Here is a 6,000-nt window from a genome sequence, read left to right on the forward strand (position 1 = left end):
CCAGAGGGGTTAAACCAAGAAAGACAACAAGGAAATCACTATAAAGGAGACACTGGATGCCAACAGCAGCAACAACTTTGTCATTTAAAAAGAATAATCCTACCATCTTCTGCACTTTGTGATTTGACATGTTTTAACTGTTTTAATAAGTTTATAATTGCCATGGTGAACTAGCTCATAGAACAATGAACTAGCACATCCAATTTATAATCTCAAACTTCATGCAGTTCTGTGCAAAACTCCATTTCTACCATCTCAAGATCTCAGCAGAAAACACTCAACCTTAAACCTGAAATTTTTTTCAGACTTACTTATACCTGGACTTGACTAAAAATGTGGATTTGCTGACAGTCTCTAAACTACCTGATTTTCTTGGGTGAAACACAGTGCAAGCACAGGACAGACAGCACCACCTGATCTCACCAAAACACAGCAGACTATAGAAGGCATGAACTACCTGCAAGGCCTTTTTTTTTTTTTTAAAGATGCAATAAATAATACATCTGACAGCTCAACAAGCATCTCTGAGGTTTCAAGAATGCTTTGGAGTACAAAATTCCCAAGGTTGCATTCACTTACACCACTTGGTTTCAAATAGATACGAGTCTGCTGTCGGTTCACTTAAACGTGTAACAGGAAACTCAAATTTGACTAAAAGGTTGTATTACATTACTACAGGGTTTATATGGAAACCTTTTTAGAAGGAAGAAGCTAAGGGTTTTTTTCCTCTCCCATCTGCGACAGACAGCTGTTCACTGCCTGGAATCTCTGATAGCAGACACTTAAAGTAGCACCACGCTGAAGTAAATAATTTAGAAATTTCTTTAATTGTACTGACACTGTACAATTATTTGCAATTTATTGTATCATGCCATGTTATAAGCCATGTCACAAGATTTAACACTGGAAACTACATACACTGTTTTAACAGAATAGAAAATGCAGCTTTTTGCTGAAATATTTTAAAATGTTAAAAAACAATCCAAGAGCCTTCTCATGTCTGGACAGCAATGGCGCTTACAGTGAGTCCAGATGTTTAAATACTTAGAACAGGTTGGAACTTGAAGTAGTCTTGATTCAATTCAAGGTGCATATAAAAAATATGTCAAGATAGAAAAATACTTATCTACCTGTAAAAAGATCTGACACTTTCACAGGCTTCTGCATTTGAACCACTATTAAAAATAACTCCTTGCACTTTTCTGGTTTTAAACAAAACTTTACTGCCAGGCTCTAGAACTGGCACTTGGTCACACACTCAGAACCTCAGCTCTACCCGTCCTGCATTGCAGCCAGCTCCAGACAGCAGCTCCCAGCCTGGCTTTAGAAACACACACCTCCTCACCACCCCAAAACCGGGGAGAAAAGAATTATAAGTACTTTGTGCAGTTTAATTTTCTATGTAACTTAGACACACTGCAGCATTTCCAAAAAGCACTATGACTTTCCAGTCAGACCTAAATCCAGATTATGCATGCAAATGTTTTGGCTTCTGGGGTTTTTTCTTCAAAAAGAAAAACACTGACTGGGCCACCATCACCTCTCAGTTTGAACACTTTGAACTCTTCTTTCACCTCCTAGATACTACATGTTCCTCCATTTAACTTTAGAGACACAGCTCTGCAGTGAAACATGGAATTCACAAGTGGAGAGACCCAGGGTCCAGCCTCTTCCCAGGGCACCCATCGCAGTCCCCAAAAGCAGGCCTGGATCCCTCAGTCCCACCAGGGGAAAAGGCAAGGACACAGCTTGGGAAAGCACCACCTGCCCTTCCCAGCCACAAAGAGCCAGGCCCTGAGCTCTCTGATTTAATCCAGCCCCTTTGGGCTCCTTGGTTCTACAGCAGTTCACAGAGAGCTGAGGCAGCCCACAGGATGGGGAACCCTCCAGGCCAGCAGCAGTGAGCGACATGAGCCCACGGAGACTGCCTGGTGCTGACACACGGAATCCTCCCCACTGCTCCCATCAGCTGGAGATAAGGTGCCCTTATCTCCCAGAGCGCACCCTGACCTGCCAGGAGAGCAGCAGGGCCTGCCTGAGTCCTGGCATGTGCTTGTGCTGAAAGCACTACAGAGGGTGAGTACAATAAACACAGCTTAACAGCGTTTGGTAACAGAAAAAAACTATTTTCAAGGCCTCTGCCTTTAAGAGGACAGTGTTCACTTTGCCCATTTTAGACAACCTTTAACTTCCACGTGATTGTGTCCTGGGAAAGGCCACTCTGCCCAGTCCATGGAGTGTGGCACGGGCACAGAGCCTCTTCTGCCTCCGTGCCTGTCCCACAGCCAGGAGCAGAGCAGCTCACCATTCTCTTGCTACATTTTCAGCATCTTCAGTGACAAGTGGCATCAAGGTCATCATCAGAAACTATATTTCAGCTGCATGACTATGAAGTTTTTGCCTTCAATATTACAAGATTTTTTCCTGCATCTTGTATTTATACTGGCTACATGGACACACATCACATAATTTCCTACAAACACCCCAGTCAAGCACCTGGGGAGGTGTACATGGGTTAGTCACCAGCTGCCCATAAAAGGTAAAACAGACTGGTTCAGTGAGTTTCCAAGGCAAAGGCAGGAGTGTGTGTCATGGGCAGAACGGCCATTCACGACTTCCAGAACCATAATTCTGTGCTCAAACCACACAAAGCGTCACAACCACTCTCTGTCTATACAAGTGCTGAGCTGTAGTAAAACTGTGGAAGTTGCAATTAGAAACAGGTTTGTTCAGTGGTGAAGGTGAGCCCAGCTTCTAAAATGAGGTTCCGTGTACTTAATGTTCTCATTGCTGAAGATCACCATGAACAACCTCCTTTGCAACAAGAACCTCTAAGAAAAGCAAGTCAGAATGACAAACACTAAAGCAGAAGTTCGGCTATTAAACTCATTTTCCCTAAGGACCCATCTAAGCTTTCATTTAGGACAAAGCAAATGTCCTACAAGGCCCAGATTTCCACTTTCGTCATTTCATTTTTGAAATCTTCCTGCAAGTCCTTCCTCTGCTCCTCCAGCCACAGTTCCTTTTTTCCTTGCTTTAAATTCAGACTGAACACATTTGATTTCTCCCACCTGCCCCAGCTGTTGGCTGCTGCAGCCACACGGGTTGGTCTGTTCTGCCAGGTTGGCTGTTATTATACATTTTTCATAGCCTTGAGGTCAAATATATTTTGCATCATATAAAGGAAGAAAAGATGCTAAAATACATCCACTAATTAATCCTTTATACTTCTAGAAAGCTGCAGGTGTTCAGGAAGGGAACTTGTTGGTAACCACCCCCATTTTACAGCCAAGAGAGCAGAGGCAGAGCAGGAGAAAAGACCACACAGACATTTCTGCCTTCTACCCCCATTCAAACAAAAATACTCATTTTACTCTGAGTAAACAACAGCTCCTTCAATATTTAAAAACCTCTTTCAAGCCATTGCAAGAGCCCTTCAGACCAACAGGTATGTGTGAATAAAGCCCAAAAATACATTGCATGAGAAGCATCAGAATCTCTATTTTCTCCAGTACAGCCTCGATAACTGCAAGAAATAAGAAAAAGCCAGTGTAGGCTCAATATTTTCAATGTATAAGTCAGTGTTATAGACTGACATAAAATTTTTCAGGCAGGATCATAGAGGGCAAGTGTTGCAAAAAAACCTGCTTCCCAATATGGGCTTGGGGTTCAAGTTATTCATCTTCATCTGGTTTTCTCCCAACAAAATGAACAGTGAAGAATTTGAAAAGGTATATAAAAACATTCCAATTATGCATCCATCCTCTCTCACAAAATACCTATTTGTCAAAAAACAGAATTCCAGAGGAAGGAGGGGAAAATTAAACAAGCAGAAACATTTCATACATCACAGGTGTTAAGAAAGCAAAAGTTTGGTTCTGCTCTGACAACTCCTTTGGGGTGACAGCAGTCACTCACATTCCATCTACAATCTCACTTCCCACAGAAGATGCTCTTTTTCCATCATAATAAAAGTTTCTCACAGCTCCCATTTTTTTAGGTCTCTAAGACTCAGAGCCAGAGGAAACAGGCAGCAAGAGTCTTATCTAAAAGCAGTTCCTTCTTTTTTTCTGCTGTTGCTTAACAGAACATGACTGTCACAAAGAATGTCTACAGGAAAAAAATAACAGTGGAAAGAGTTTGACTCAATGTCAAGAGATGTCTCAAATGTGAAAGCTGTAGAAATGCTGCAGAAGTTAAACGGTTGCTTACAGTGATTCACCAAAAAAATGAACTTTTAAAGGAGATACAGAACTGACAGCAAGACAGCCTCAATGTGTCAGGAACTTGCATCACTGGACTTCTAATTGCTACAATATTTCCTATCAAACTACTTCTCCTGCAATAATGCCATAGGCAATCACCATGGGCAGAGCTATTCCATGTGTGTGAACAGGCAGACAAACAGATGGGCTCAGAAATTCACCGTTATTCGAACCAAGCATAAATCACACTTTGGAGAGAAAAGATGGTATTTGGTAGTTCAGCTGCACCATGTGCTCTCCCCATGCCATGTGTAATCCTCCTCCGGCAGCGGGGTTACCGCGGGCTCCCACCTTCGGAGAGAGCGCGGCAGAGGGAGCGGGAACGGCCGCGACGGCTCTCGGGAGACCCCGGCGTGCAGCACCGGGCAGGGTCTGGGGCCGCCCGCACAGCCCGGGGCTCCGTGCGCCAGCCCCGGGCACCGCCGAGGGCACAGCGAGCACATCCCGGGCTGGGGGCAGAGGCGCTCGGAGGGGCGCGGGGTAGGAACGGGGAGGGTGGGCTCGGAGCAGAGCTGCTGCTGAAATGGAGACCCCCCCAAACCTCCCCAAGCCTCCGAGCGACGCCGGAGCGCGCAAACGCTCGTGTCGGTGCCACGGTCTCAACTTTGCTCGAGTCGCAAGGCCGCCGCTCGGCCCGTCCGGCGGCGCCGGGGCTGACCCGCCCGGTGCCGCTCCCGGCCGCTTCCCGCTCCCGGCCGGGCACGTGCGGACCCCGCGGCCCGGACCCCCCGCTCCCGCACGGCCCCGCCGCTCGATCCCCCCGCCGCCCCTCGCTCGGTGCCGCGGCCCAGCCGGGGCTGCCCGGAGGCGCCGCGCGGGGCCGGGGCCCGCGGCGGGCGGGCACACACCCCCGGCGCGGGGCGGCGCGGCCCGGCGGGGCGCAGGGCCCCGAGTCTCACCTGCGGCGCGGCGGAGGCGCGGCGGTGCCGGCGCGGGGGCGCGGGAGCCCCGCAGGACCGAGCGAGCGGCGCCGCGTCCCGCACGGAACTTCGCCGCGCGCGCGCCCGCCCCGCGCTCTCGCGCACGCGCCGCCGCTCGGGCGCGCGCGCCGCCGCTGCCACGCAGGCCGGGCGGGGGCCGCGCGCGGGGGGCGGCGCGTGCGCGCTCGGCGCCACCTGCGGCCCCGCACCTGGAGCGGCCCCGGCCCCGGCCCCACGGCCACACGGCCCCACGGCCCCACGGCCCCACGGCGCTGCCCCGCGGGACCCAAGGGCCGCCCGCCGCTGCCCCCGCCCCGGCTCCCCGGGCCCGACATCCCCTCCCGCCCCGGCTGCGGGAGGGCGGCAGGGGCCTCTCGGCTCGGAGCGGGACCCATCGCAGGTCCGGCCCAGGCGTTTCGGAGCCCCGGGCCTCAAGCGCGGCGCAGCCGAGTTCCTCCACGAACCGGCCTGAACGGGTTTGGCTCCAGAATCTATCCAGCTTTTGGGATAGAAAATCCTCAGTTTGCAAATTAAGGCATGAGTACTCGGCATAGATTGAATTTGAACCTCAAATTCAACAGGTTTTTTTCACAAATGAGCACGAACGTGGCAATAAACACAAACCAAACGAGCGAGGCTCAGCAGTGGTCCCTGTGCAGCGGCGGGGCTCGGGACCAGGGCAATTGCTCCTATTTTGTCAAGTGCTGTCACCTTTGTCAAACTTGCGTGGAGATGTTTGCTGGTACGGCTGGAAGCTCCCAGCGCTGGCACGGCTCAGTGCTAACAGCAGCCCTAGAGCAGCTCACAAATGAAAC

General features: G+C 50.0%; 1 protein-coding gene across 2 annotated transcripts in view; it reads right to left on the minus strand.

Annotated features, from left to right (window-relative positions):
* NEK6 (NIMA related kinase 6) overlaps positions 1-5,228 on the minus strand; it is a 42,882-nt gene extending 37,654 nt beyond the window's left edge. Inside the window, exon 1 of one of the 2 annotated variants that reach the window (XM_054283950.1) lies at positions 5,165-5,228. The gene's annotated coding sequence lies outside the window, so the exon portion shown is untranslated. The remainder of the gene's footprint in view (positions 1-5,164) is intronic. The other variant, XM_054283951.1, reaches the window with a different exon arrangement.
* Between the last annotated feature and the right edge of the window lie 772 nt (positions 5,229-6,000).

The sequence above is a fragment of the Melozone crissalis genome, unplaced genomic scaffold (assembly GCF_028551555.1).
Source record: "Melozone crissalis strain CALT ecotype California unplaced genomic scaffold, PUWL_Pcris_2 ptg000041l_1, whole genome shotgun sequence".
NCBI classification, from domain to species: Eukaryota; Metazoa; Chordata; class Aves; order Passeriformes; family Passerellidae; genus Melozone; species Melozone crissalis.